We start from the raw sequence: 13,804 nt of genomic DNA on the forward strand, positions 1-13,804 counted from the left end.
GCAAAATCCAGGTACACGATATCCACAGCCGCGCCACCATCCAGGCTTCTACTTACCTCTTCATAGAAACATATTAGGTTGGTTTGACAGCTTCTGTCCTTAGTAAAGCCATGCTGGTTATCACTTATAATACTATTAGCCACTACATATTCCTGGATGTAGTCCCTTATAAGCCCCTCAAATAGTTTCCCCACAATGGACGTTAAGCTTACAGGTCTATAGTTACCTGGGGAAGTTCAAGAGCCCTTTTTGAAGATCGGCACTACATTTGCCTTACGCCAGTCCCTCGGCACAATACCAGTAAGCAAAGAATCATGGAATATTTCATACAAGGGTAGAGAAATTACAAAACTGAGTTCCCTAAGAACTCTGGGGTGTAATCCATCAGGCCCTGGAGCTTTGGCTACATTGAGTTTATTTAATTTATCTTTGACCATATCTATAGTAAACCAGTTCAGTACATTACATGTGTTAGCAGCACTGGCCCCACCCACCTCAGTACTGGCCCCACCCACAACAGCTCCATCCTCTTCTTTTGTATATACAGAACTGAAGAAGCCATTAAGTAACTCAGCTTTCTCCTGATCCCCAGTTATTAATTCCCCGTCGCCATTATTTAGGGGTCCTACATGCTCTGATCTTGGTTTTTTTGCATTAATATATTTGAAGAATTGTTGGGGGTTTCTTTTGCTATCTATGGCTACCTGCCTTTCATTGTGAATTTTTGCTGCTTTTATTACATTTTTACAGGTTTTGTTGACTTCTTTGTAATGTTTAAATGCTACAGCTGACCCCTCTGATTTGTATTTTTTGAATGCCCCTTTTTTCTCATTTATAGCCCCTCTAACCTCGGTTGTAAGCCATGTAGGATTTGATTTTAGTCGTTTATACTTGTTACCCATAGGAATATATTTGGCAGTACAGTTATTTAATGTGGATTTGAAGATTTCCCATTTATTAGCTGTATCCGTATGTGACAGCAGCCGCTCCCAGTCTATGCCCTGAAGTTCAGCCCTTAACCCAGGAAAATTGGCCCTTTTAAAATTAAGAGTTTTTGCCCTCCCAACATGTTTTTCTTTTCTACACTTTAAGCTAAAAGTCACTATATTGTGGTCACTATTACCCAGGTGTTCATGGACAGTGACATCCCCAACCAGCTCAGCGTTGTTAGAAATAACCAGATCCAACAAGGCATCACTTCTAGTTGGCTCCTCCACAAACTGGCCCAGAAAATTATCCTGCAGGAGGTTAAGAAATTCCCTCCCCTTTGTGGTTTTAGCTGAACCGTGACCCCAATCTATATCAGGGTAGTTGAGGTCCCCCATTACCTCTACTGTCCCCTCCCGGGCAGCCCGCTCTATTTGTCTATTCAACTGGCCATCTACCTCCTCAGTAATGTTGGGGGGTCTATAGACTACACCAAGAATAATTTTTTCCCTCTTTTCCTCCTTCTGTAGTTCTACCCATAATGCTTCCACATCATCACAGTCATCGCCCACTATTGCATCTTTTACACTCACTTTAATATCATTTCTGACATACAGACATACTCCTCCTCCCCTTCTGCCCACCCGGTCCCTTCTGAACAACGCAAATCCCTGAATATTGACAGCCCAGTCATGTGAGGAGTCCAGCCATGTCTCAGTCACACCAACCACATCAATGGACTCCTCAAGAACCAAGGCCTCCAGCTCCCCCATCTTGCTGGCTAGACTTCTGGCATTAGTAACCATACACTTTATATTACCATCGAGTTTAACCGCTTCATTATAAGAAATGGGATTTATTACTGTGCTGTGGCTACAATCGTCCCCACTGTTCATCCGCTGCTCTTATCCTCCCCCCCACAGGACCCTTCTACTCTCTCCTCAATGTTCTGTCCCCCCTCTGTCCCCTATCTGCCACTATATTACATCCTACATTGTCCTCCCTCCACATCCCTAGTTTAAAAACCTCTCCACCCCTTCTAGGATTCTCTATATATATATATATATATAATTTTTTTCTGCCTATTGCAGGTAAATGAAAAGGCAGTTTAGAGGCAGTAAGTATGTATGGAGCTGGTCCTGTTCTTAGCTTGGGGGTGGATACTACTGTATCCAGGCTGTAGAGCTCACAGAGCATTGCCTACCATGGATACAATTGTATCACTTCTCAGCTGAGAGCAGGACTAGCTGTATAATGTATCAGTCTGGAGTCCAGGCTATTTAGCTCATAGAGCATTGTCTACACTGAATACAACTTTGTTTTTGTTTTGTTTTTTAACAAATATGTTTATTCGAATTTTCTTAAACTTTTCCAAAAAAACCAACTTAACATCATTCCATTGATGACAGACAAAAAGACATACGAGTAGTATCCCAATATCTCCAGACACTCGCCTCTGCCTGATATAATCATATATGGGGTAAAAGAAACCTCAAGGTTCCCGGTCACAGTCCCATCCACCCTCCAGATTGAAGACGCCCCACCCTGTCCCCCTAGCAAATAATATCCAAAATTCGACAACCTGAGTCAGTCCCCTCCAATTTCTGCTCTGTTTCGCTTGTTGGCTGGCGGGAGATGGAGAGATCCCAACGTTCCTGATAGATCACTCTGGCAGTACCAATCGGTACACCGAAAGGGAAATACAATTTCATGGGTTTTCATGGGGCTGATAATGTGTTTCCAGGAAAGACTGCCATCTTTTAAAGAATTTTTTGGTGCCTAGGCTCTTACGCTGCTCTGCATAAAGCCTATCTATTCCAAAAAGCAGTTTAATGGTGCGTTCACACCTACAGGATCTGCAGCTGATTTTCTGCAGCAGATTTCATTTAAATAACTGAACACAGCATCAAATCTGCTGCAGGTCCTGTAGGTGTGAACGCACCCTAAGTTGGGATATCACCATAGATATCTCTGGAACATTCTTCGCCAGCCACACCTGAAACAGACATCGTAAAGCGACATGTAATACAATGTGGACTATCTCAGGGATTGTGCTGACAGTGCCCTCATCTTCAGGAGGCCTCAGTTGGTGGAAAAGATATGCCTGCGGGGTATCCGGTATCAGAAGCCCCCAATGGTTGTTAATATAGGTAGAAACTGAACGCCAATACGTTTTAGAATGGTTACAGTCCCACACCCCATGCCACAAATTCGTGAGAGGCATATCACACTTTGGACAGGCAACAATTCTATCTGGAAAATTCGGGGAGGGGCGTATATTAAAACCGTAGAGAGCACAATGGGCCAGCTTAAAATAAGTTTCTCTCCACCTCTCATTAATAATACATGCTCTCACCAGCTTCCAGCCTTCAAGAATACACTCCAGAATCTGAGAATCACCAGTCCACCTTATCCAGGTGGGGAAGATAGCTTTAGGATCAATTTTTAGGAATGTATTTCTGAAGGCGTTATAAAGACTAGAAATAGATAATTTATGTGCAGAGTCACCGACAATACCGTCCAAGGTATGAGATGTCGCTTCAACTCCCAAGTCTTTCACCCGAGCATAACAAAAAGAGCGTACCTGTTGCACATAAAGAAAATGTGTGGGGGGAAGCGAATTAACCAATTTTTAGTCTCTGTATTCATTAACCCCTTAGTGACCGCGAGACTAATGTCTGTTCACAGCGATGGAAAATATCACAGTAATCATAGTAATACAGTGAAAATGAATATGTAAAGTACAAAAAGTGACAAACATACAAAAAAATAAAACACACTTTTTATTATAGTAATAATTGCAGTTTACTCCCAAATTACCCCTAACCCCCCCCCCCCCCCCCCCTCTGACCACCGCACGTTGCCTCTGACCACCACACGTCGCCTCTGACCACCCCAAATTGCCAATGACCCCCTCCAGATTGCGGTGCCCATGCCAGATTACAGGTACCCACCCCAGATTGCCTATAAGAACTTCAGTTTTTCCGTAACCAACCCACGTTGCCCGTAACCACCCCAGATTGTCTGTAAGCACTGCAGGTTGCCCGTAACCACCCCACGTTGCTCGTATCCACCCCAGATTGTCTGTAAGCACTGCAGGTTGCCCGTAACCACCCCACGTTGCCCGTAACCACCCCAGATTGTCTGTAAGCACAGCAGATTGCCCGTAACCAGCCCACGTTGCCCGTAACCACCCCATGTTGCCTGTAACCACCCCACGTTGACTGTAACCACCCCAGGTTGCCGTAACCACAGCAGGTTGCCCGTGACCCACCGCCTGTCGCCTCTGACCGCGCCACGTCGCCTCTGACCACCGCAGGTTGCCTCTGACCACGGCACGTTGCCTCTGACCACCCCAAATTGCCAATGACCCCCTCCAGATTGCGGTAACCATGCCAGATTACAGGTACCCACCCGAGATTACCTATAAGCACTTCAGTTTATCCGTAACCACCCCACGTTGCCTGTAACCACCCCATGTTGCCCGTAACCACCCCAGATTGTCTGTAAGCACTGCCGGTGGCCCGTAACCACCACACGTTGCCCATAACCACCCCACGTTGCCCGTAACCACCCCAGGTTGCCTGTAACCACCCCAGGTTGCCATAACAACAGCAGGTTGCCCGTGACCACCCCATGTTGTCCGTAACTACCCCACATTACCTGTAATCTAATTTTTTTTATTTTATTTTAGTAACTGCGCTATTCTAATAACTATTACTAGCTGCGGTTTTGCTCCAGTAAATTGGCGCTCCTTCCCTTCTGAGCCCTGCTGTGTGCCCATATAGTGGTTTATGCCCACATATGAGGTACCGTTTTACTCAGAAGAACCTGCGTTACAGATTTTGGGGTACGTTTTCTCTCCTGTTCCTCGTCAAATTGAGAAATTTCAAACTAAACCAACATATTATTGTAAAAATTCGAGTTTTTTATTTTTACTGGCCAATTTTGAATACTTTCCTCTAATACCTGTGGGGTAAAAATGGTCACCACACCCCAAGATGAATTCTTTGAGGGGGGCACTTTCCAAAATGGGGTGACTTTTGGCGGGAATCTTTTCTGCTGACACTACAGGTGCTCTGCAAACGCATCTGGCGCTCAGAAACTTCTTCAGAAAAATCTGCACTGAAAATGCTAATTGGCGCTTCTTCCCTTCTGAGCCCGGCTGTGTGCCCATGCAGTGGTTTATGCCCACATATGGGGTACCTTTCTACTCAGGAGAACCTGCGTTACATAGATTAGGGTGACATTTCTCTCCTGTTCCTCGTGAAATTGAGAAAAGGAACATATTTTTGGAAAAATTCGAGTTTTTCATTTTTACTGTCTACTTTTGAATACTTTCCTCTAATACCTGTGGGGTCAAAATGCTCACCACACCCCAAAATGAATTCTTTGAGGGGTGTACTTTCCAAAATGGAGTGACTTATTCGGAGATTTTACTCTGCGGACACTACAGGGGCACTGCAAACGCACCTGGCGCTCAGAAACTTCTTCAGAAAAATCTGCATTGAAAAAGCTAATTGGCGCTCCTTTTCTTCTGAGCCCTCCTGTGTGCCCATGCAGTTGTTTATGCCCACATATGAGGTACCTTTTCACTCAGGAGAACCTGCGTTACAAATTTTGGGGTACTTTTTTTCTCCTGTTCCTCATAAAATTGAGAAATTTCAAACTGAAAGAACATAATATTGGAAAAATTTGAGTTTTTCATTTTTACTGTCTAATTTTGAATACTTTCCTCTAATACCTGTGGGGTCAAAATGGTCACCACACACCAAGATGAATTCTTTGAGGGGTGCACTTTCCAAAATGGGGTGACTTATGGCGAGATTTTACTCTGCGGACACTACAGGGGCACTGCAAACGCACCTGGTGCTCGGAAACTTCTGCAGCAAAATCTGCACTGAAAAAGCTAATTGGCGCTCCTTCCCTTCTGAGCCCTCCTGTGTGCCCATACAGTGGTTTACGCCCACATATGGGGTACTGTTGTGCTTAGGAGAACCTGCGTTACAAATTTTGGGGTACTTTTTTTCTCTTGTTCCTTTTGAAAATGAGAAACTTTATTCTAAAAGTATATATTATTGGAAAATTTTAATTTTCCATTTTTTTACTGCCCAATTGTGAATACTTTCCTCCAGCCCCTGTAGGGTCAAAATGCTCATTATACCCCTAGATTAATTCTTTAAGGTGTGTAGTTTCCGAAATGGGGTCACTTATGGGGGTTTTCAGGATACCAGACTTATAAATCCATTTAAAAAAGAACCGGTCCCTAAAAAAATCAGTTTTGGAAACTTTCACGAAAATGTGATAATTTGCTGATAAATTTCTAAGCCCTATAACACCCTAAAAAAGTAAAATATGTTTACCAAATTATGCCAGAATAAAGAAGACATATTGGTAATGTGACTTATTAACTAATTTATGTGCTACAGATGTTCTTTTTTTAGAAGCAGAGAATTTCAAAGTTCATAAAATGCAATTTTTTTAAATTTTTCATGATATTTTGATGTTTTTCACAAAAAACATACAAAGTAGTGACCAAATTTTGCCACTAACATAAAGTGCCATATGTGACGAAAAAACAATCTCAGAATCGCTAGCATACGTTAAAGCATCACTGAGATATAAGAGCATAAAGTGAGACAGGTCAGATTTTGAAAAATTAGCCTGGTCATTAAGGCCCAAACTAGCTGCAGCACAAAGGGGTTAAAGACCCTACAGTCTTCAGACCCCGCTCTACCCAACAAGTTTCCCATTGGGGGTGACATCCCCATGGCATGCCGGGACAGCCAAACAAGGGCATACGTTTAGACAACATGAAAGGTAAACCAGAGAGTTTGCGAATCTCCCGCCATGCCATGATGGTGTCCCTCATCATGATCGAGCTCTTAACAAATGACGGCATGCATGTGAGAGAGGAGTGTAGCAGGGCAGTGAGATCCCAAGGGTGAGCAAAGGCTTTTTCTAAAGCTACATTGGAGTAAAAGGAGGAGCTATGGATCCAATTTATAAGATGCCTGAATAAACAAACTACATTATAGCCCCTAATATTGGGGAAATTCAGTCCTCCATGAGGTTTACACAATGCCAGCTTGGAGAATGCAATTCTGGGACGTTTACCCGCCCATATAAATTTGGAGAATACCTGCCGTAGTTTGTTAACGTCTACATGTGTCAGCAAGAGGGGGAGCGTTTGTAACGGATACAACAGCCTAGAGAAGCGAACCATCTTGACTAGGTGACATCTCCCCAAAAAAGCCAAGGGCAGAGACGCCCACCTTTTCAATTCTGCCAGTATTTTGGTTATAAGAGGGGGGTAGTTCAATGAATATAAAGTATCTGGGGTTTTCCCTTCCTTGATCCCCAAGAAAGTAATGTAGGCAGTCGTTACTTTGACGGGTAAAGTAGCTGCAGAACGTAACCAAGTAGGGGTAGATAAACCAATGGGGAGTATTTTGCTTTTGTCCATATTAATCTTCTATCTACTAATCTTAATCTACTATCCCGAGAGTTGCCCATAGTCCGTCAGGATCTTAGGGATGGCGATAAGGGGATCATTAATAAAGAGCAGAACGTCGTCGGCGAAGAGCGTTAAACGCACTTCTTGGTCGCCCACCCGTACTCCTTCATACAAGTCCGATTCGTCAGGAAACCGTGCTAGTGGTTTGATCGCAAGATCGAAAAGAAGGGGCGAAAGGGGGCATCCTTGGCGAGTGCCCCTAGATAAATGTATCGGGTCAGACAACAGCCCAGGGGTATGAACTCTCGCTATAGGATCAGTGTACAACCCCCGTAGAAAGACCTGCCATCTGCCCAGGATTGCGAATTTGTTTAGCACCGCCCACAGCCAGTCCCATCATTATCAAAAGCCTTCTCGGCGTCAAGGGTAAGTAATGCCGGAGCCTCCCCTGGCTGTGGGCGATGCCAAACCCTATCTAGAACTAGAACTATGTTAGTACCTTCCGGATGTTAGTTACAGCAGCCCTGTTACGTACAAAACCTACCTGGTTATCCTTTATGATATCTGGCAGGAAAATAGAAAGTCTGTCAGCCAGGATTTTTGTCAACATCTTAATGTCCTGGTTGATCAAGGAAATAGGGCAATAGGAGGCTGGGTTTAGGGGATCCTTCCCTGGTTTAGGTATAACTTTCCCCTGTGAATCCGTCCGGTCCGGGGGCCTTACCGTTATGTGCTGATTTAATGACCGAACGCACCTCATCTTCGGTGATATCCGCATTTAAAATTTCCTGCTGTTCGTCCGTCAACATTGGCAGACGAAAATCATGGAGGAAATTTGACAAGGGTCCCGGATCTGAGGGAGGGGGGGGGGAGTAAAGAGATTCATAATAATTACGCAAAATTTTATTAATGTCAGCTGGGTTACTATGTAAAACATCACAGGAGTCTTTTAGCGCCAGGACATGAGAGGGGGGGGCAGTTGGTCCTTGCCAACCTAGCCAACAGCCTGCCAGCCTTGTTACCAAACCGGAAAAAGTCAGCGTCTTGATGAGTGCGGTACAGTCTATCCCTCCTGTCCAACCATAGCTCATAGTCCTCTCTGGCCTGTCTCCATTTATTCCCATTAGTCACAGAGGGGTCTTGTAAAAAGGTCGTGTAAGCCAACCTAAGGGCTTCCCTAGAAGTTCTGAAGTGTTCAGCCGTCCGTTTTTTTAAACTAGACACATGAGCTAGTACCCTGCCCCTTAGGACTGTTTTGGCCGTCTCCCAGAAAAGCTGTGGGTTTTCTTTGTGCCCACTATTGTAGTAATCGTACTCCACCCACCAAGCTTGGAGAAGCTCCCGGAAGGATTTGTCCTGGGTCATGAAAGAGAGAAATCTCCATATATACTCATTCCCTCTAGGGCTAGTGGGAAATAAAGAGATTAGAACTGGGGCGTGATCGGAAATTACCAGATCCTTATGTTCCACCAAGGACACCCTCCTACTCACTAGTGGGCTGGTAAGGATATAGTCAATTTTGGACCAGGACTGGTGGGAATGGGAAAAATGCGTAAAGTCCCGTTCCGCGGGGTGGGATAAGCGCCATACATCTTCCAGGCCCACCTGTTCCAGAAAACCTGGAAGGACTCTATCTCTGGACCGGGGAGTAGGAATGGCTTAAAGAAAACTCTTTCTATCCTCAATCGGGTCAACCACTGTATTGAGATCCCCGCCTAACAGTTTCCATGGATTTTGGTCCCCCCCAAGCCTAGTGGCCAGGTCTGTAAAGAAAGGTCGGTTTTCCCCACTTGGAGCATAAACATTATAGAAGCTGAAGATGTCCCCCTGGTGGTCTAAGATAGCATGTGAGAGGCGACCCTCTGTATCATGGGTATGAGCAACTAGTGAGAATGGAAAAGATTTGTTAATCAGTGTGATCACCCCTGCTTTGCCCTCAATTGCGGGAGACCCGTACACCGTGCCCACCCACATCCGCTGCATTCTTACCAAGTCATCAACTGCCAGATGGGTTTTCTGCAGCATAACGATATCTGGGTAAAAAAGGCTTGAGAAAGCGAAGGATTTGTACACGTTTATGAGGGGACCGCAGTCCCTTTACATTCCATGTAATAAACGTGACCATACTAGATTTACGAAAATGATCAGACTATAGGGGCTAAAAGGGACAATGAAATACCTGAAGTGTCAGTGGAACCACCAGGTGCACTGTGAGTGGACAGGGCGGCAGGGCATCCGGGCTCCCAATCTTGCAAGCTTACTTTAGAGGCATACCAGAGGCGAATGTCTGAAGCAACATAATAAAGCAATTTAAAACCATGCAGAATAAGAACAAACAAAGAATGTTTAAACAGAAAAACCAACATCTAACCAAAATACTCTTATGCAGTAGACAGATCTCAGTATCTAACCCCACTTACAGAGTGAAAGACTTTGCTTTTTTTCAGCCATATGGTGAGCTTCTTGGGGGCACCTCTAACCGTACAAAGAACACGTCTATAATAACCCACAGGTGTTGAGGGGGAGGGTCATGTTGTATGCCAGGTAAGGTAACAAGGGGCCAGCAAAGAAAAGAGGAACAAACAAAGGAAGTTCGCTGCATGGTAGTCCCCCATAAAAACAAACACTGGTCACCGGTGCTCAGGGCAGGATCCCAATAGGAGTAATCAAACCACTCTGACCATGGCTTAGTAAGGTAAAGAAGAATGTTACTCAGTCAGGTGACATAGATCTGGAACCTCCCCGGCCGTCATGGACCGTCGTCGCCTGCGGCGCTGTCCTTGCGGTGAGGGGTCTCTGCGCCATTGCGATGAGGGAAGAGACACATCCCCCTTTTGTAAAGATCTCTGGGAATTCCTCTCAGGAGATTGCAAGGGACGCCGAACTCCTCTCTCTGTCTGCGGTGACAGTGAATGTAAATTCTGCATAGCGTCCTCGGCTTTACGGGGAGAAGTGTAAGTGGACAAGGATCCATCCGAGTGAAACACCCTAAGAATATCCGGGTATTGCAACTGGAACTTTTTCTTCGGTTTATATAAGGCCGTGCACACCGAGCTGAAGGCGCGCCGTCGCTTGGTTACTTCTGCGGAGAAATCTTCGAAGATCAGCAGGCGCATGCCTTTCACTTCCAGTGGTTTTCCCCTTTTTCTGTAGGCCCTCAAAATTGCTGTTTTGTCGTTGAAACCTAACAGACGTAAAATCACCTGTCGGGGACGGGGGCTGACATTATCACGGTGGTCACCGCGGAAAGCGGGGTTGGGGCCTAAACGATGAACACGCTCCACTTTGCAGGCATGTGGCAGGCCAAGGGCTTTGGGGACATCTCTCTCACAGAAGGATTGCAGGTCTGCAGCCGACACGCTCTCTTTCACCCCCACAATTCTCAGGTTGTTACGCCTGAATCGATTTTCCAAATCGTCCAGTTTATCAGCAAATATATCAAAATCACCAGCCATCCGGCGCACTTTAGAGCGCAGGAAATCATTTTCATCTTCCAGTGCAGCTATACGTTGCTCTGCAGTATTTAGTCTAGCTGATTGAGCAGAAATGTCCTTATGGACTTGTGTGAGAGAATTTCTGAGAGCCTCCTCCAGGAGCCTCCGGAAATCTGGTACAATAAGTTTGGTCACTTCTGCAGCCATGTGCTGGAAATCTAGTGAAAGGAGGGTGTCTATTACAGTGTCCTCCAGCACCATCTTGTCCACACTGGCTGTCCCCGGGCCGGGCGCTCTCAGCTGGTAGCGGTTTCACTGCTCTCTGGATGATGTAGCGATCCATGGAGCTGCTCCCCGGTACCTCTGTAAGTCGCTCCTGTCTCCCCACTGGTCAGTCGCCGGATCGGCAGTTATGTAAGTGCCAGGTGCCGTCCGTCTCCCGGGAGCTCAGCCGCAGGGCTCCTCAACATGGCCGCGCCAGAACCGGAAGTCACTTTGCTTTGTTTAACTGGAGTCATAGTTTATATGTGATGTAAATGTAAACAAAGTACAAAAAGTTGTTTAAAGGGAATCTGTCACTAGGTTTATGTCACTTCAAAAGAGAGCAGCATTAACAAGTGACAGAAATGCTCAACAGATCGCTGTCTTACTTACATCATTCTTTTTAGCCAGTCTCCTAATATGTAGAATAGGATTCTCGCAGGACCACTTAAACCCACCCTCCAGCTGCTGACTGACAGGTGATTGCTTATACAATCACATGGATAGATAACTGCCAATCAGCAGCTAGCGGGCAGAGTTTTCTGCTTCTCATGAATATTGAGGACTACATGGCTCATGCACATAATTGAGAGGGCTACTTATTGTCCATGTTATACAGAAAGATATCTCTGGATCAGCTGCACAGAACAATGTAAGTGATACATCATCCTGTTCAGTTTTTCTAGCGCTAGTTTATGCTACCCTTAGCTAGGACACCATAAACCTACTGATAGAGTCTCTAAGTTCTTTATACAAAGGCTGAGTTTTATTTACATGAATCCCAGAGTACAGGCTGTCAGGACATTTTGGGAGTTGTTCTACAACTAGCACTGACTAACACAAAGACTAGAACTGACCGTAAATGCTTCAAATGTGTAATCGGACCATCTATTTGTAGATCTGAAACTAAAAAAAAAAAAATGGCAGCTTCTTCCTAAACAGCTAGTCTATTCAGCCAAAAGTTTTGAGAATGACACAAATATTATATTTTCACATGATCTGCTGCCCTCTGGTTTTTATGTGTTTGTCAGATGTTTTTAGCACATACAGAAATATAATTGCAATCATATTATGAGTAACAAAAGCTTATATTGACAGTAAGAATGAGTTAATGCAGCAAGTCAATATTTGCAGTGTTGACCCTTCTTCTTCAGGACCTCTGCAATTCTCCCTGGCTGCTCTCAATCAGCTTTTGGACCAAATCCTGATAGCCGTCCATTCTTGCACTTGCGTCAATGCTTGCATTTTGGCAGAATTTGTTGGTTTTTGTTTGTCATCCCGTCTCTTGATGATTGACCACAAATTCTCAATGGGATTAAGATCTGGGGAGTTTCCAGGCCATGGACCCAAAATCTCAGTTTTGTTCCCTGAGCCATTTAGTTATCACCTTTGCTTTATGGCAAGGTGCTCCATCATGCTGGAAAAGGCATTGTTGATCGCCAAACTGCTCTTGGATGGTTGGGAGAAGTTGCTCTTGGAGGACATTCTGGTACCATTCTTTATTCATGGCTGTGTTTTTAGGCAAGACTGTGAGAGAGCCGATTCCCTTGGCTGAGAAGCAACCCCACACATGAATGGTTGCAGGATGCTTCACAGTTGGCATGAGACAAGACTGGTCGTAGCGCTCATCTCGTCTTCTCCGAATAAGCTGTTTTCCAGATGTCCGAAACAATCGGAAAGAGGATTCATCAGAGAAAATGACTTTACCCCAGTCCTCAGCAGTCCACTCCCTGTACCTTTTGCAGAATATCAGTCTGTCCCTGATGTTTTTTCTGGAGAGAAGTGGCTTCTTTGCTGCCCTCCTTGAAACCAGGCCTTGCTCCCAGAGTCTCCGCCTCACAGTGCGTGCAGATACACTCACACCTGCCTGCTGGCATTCCTGTGCAAGCTCTGCACTGCTGGTAGCCCAATCCCGCAGCTGAATTACTTTTAAGAGACGGTACTGGCGCTTGCTGGTCTTTCTTGGGCGCATTGGAGCCTTTTTGGCAACAATGGAACCTCTTCCTTAAAGTTCTTGATGATGCGATAGATTGTTGACTGAGGTGCAATCTTTCTAGCTGCGATACTCTTCCCTGTTAGGCCATTCTTGTGCAGTGCAACGATGAATGCACGTGTTTCTTTAGAGATAACCATGGTTAACAGAAGAGAAACAATGATGCCAAGCACCAGACTCCTTTTAAAGTGTCCAGTAGTGTCATTCTTACTTAATCATGACAGATTGTTCCATTAACACAGGTGTGGGTGTTGATGAGGACAGGGCTGGAGATCAATTACTGAAACGATGTTAGCTGGTCCTTTTAAGGCAGGGCTGCAATGACGTTGAAATGTGTTTTGGGGGATAAAGTTCTCTAAAGTTTTCTAGGCAAATATTAACTTTGCAAGTAATTGCTGTTAAGCTGACCACTCTTTATAACATTCTGGAGCATATGCAAATTGCCATTTTAAAAACTGAAGCAGTATACTTTGTAAAAATCAATATTTGTATCTTTCTCAAAACTTTTGGCCATGACTGTATAACTCAGGCCACCATCTTCATGATCTCTGCCTGCTATACTATCTCAGCCTAAGGATACATTTGCATAACACATCAATCCTGTGTGCTACAATAAATCAGCAATGAGTCTGGGAATGCTCACAGAGCATTGCCCAAACTAGTTATAATTGTAGGAAAGCCCTCGCTCAATAACAGCCATTGTGAATGCAATGCAGATATGTTCCACAGAGC

The sequence above is a fragment of the Dendropsophus ebraccatus genome, chromosome 15 (genome assembly GCF_027789765.1).
Source record: "Dendropsophus ebraccatus isolate aDenEbr1 chromosome 15, aDenEbr1.pat, whole genome shotgun sequence".
Lineage (NCBI taxonomy): Eukaryota > Metazoa > Chordata > Amphibia > Anura > Hylidae > Dendropsophus > Dendropsophus ebraccatus.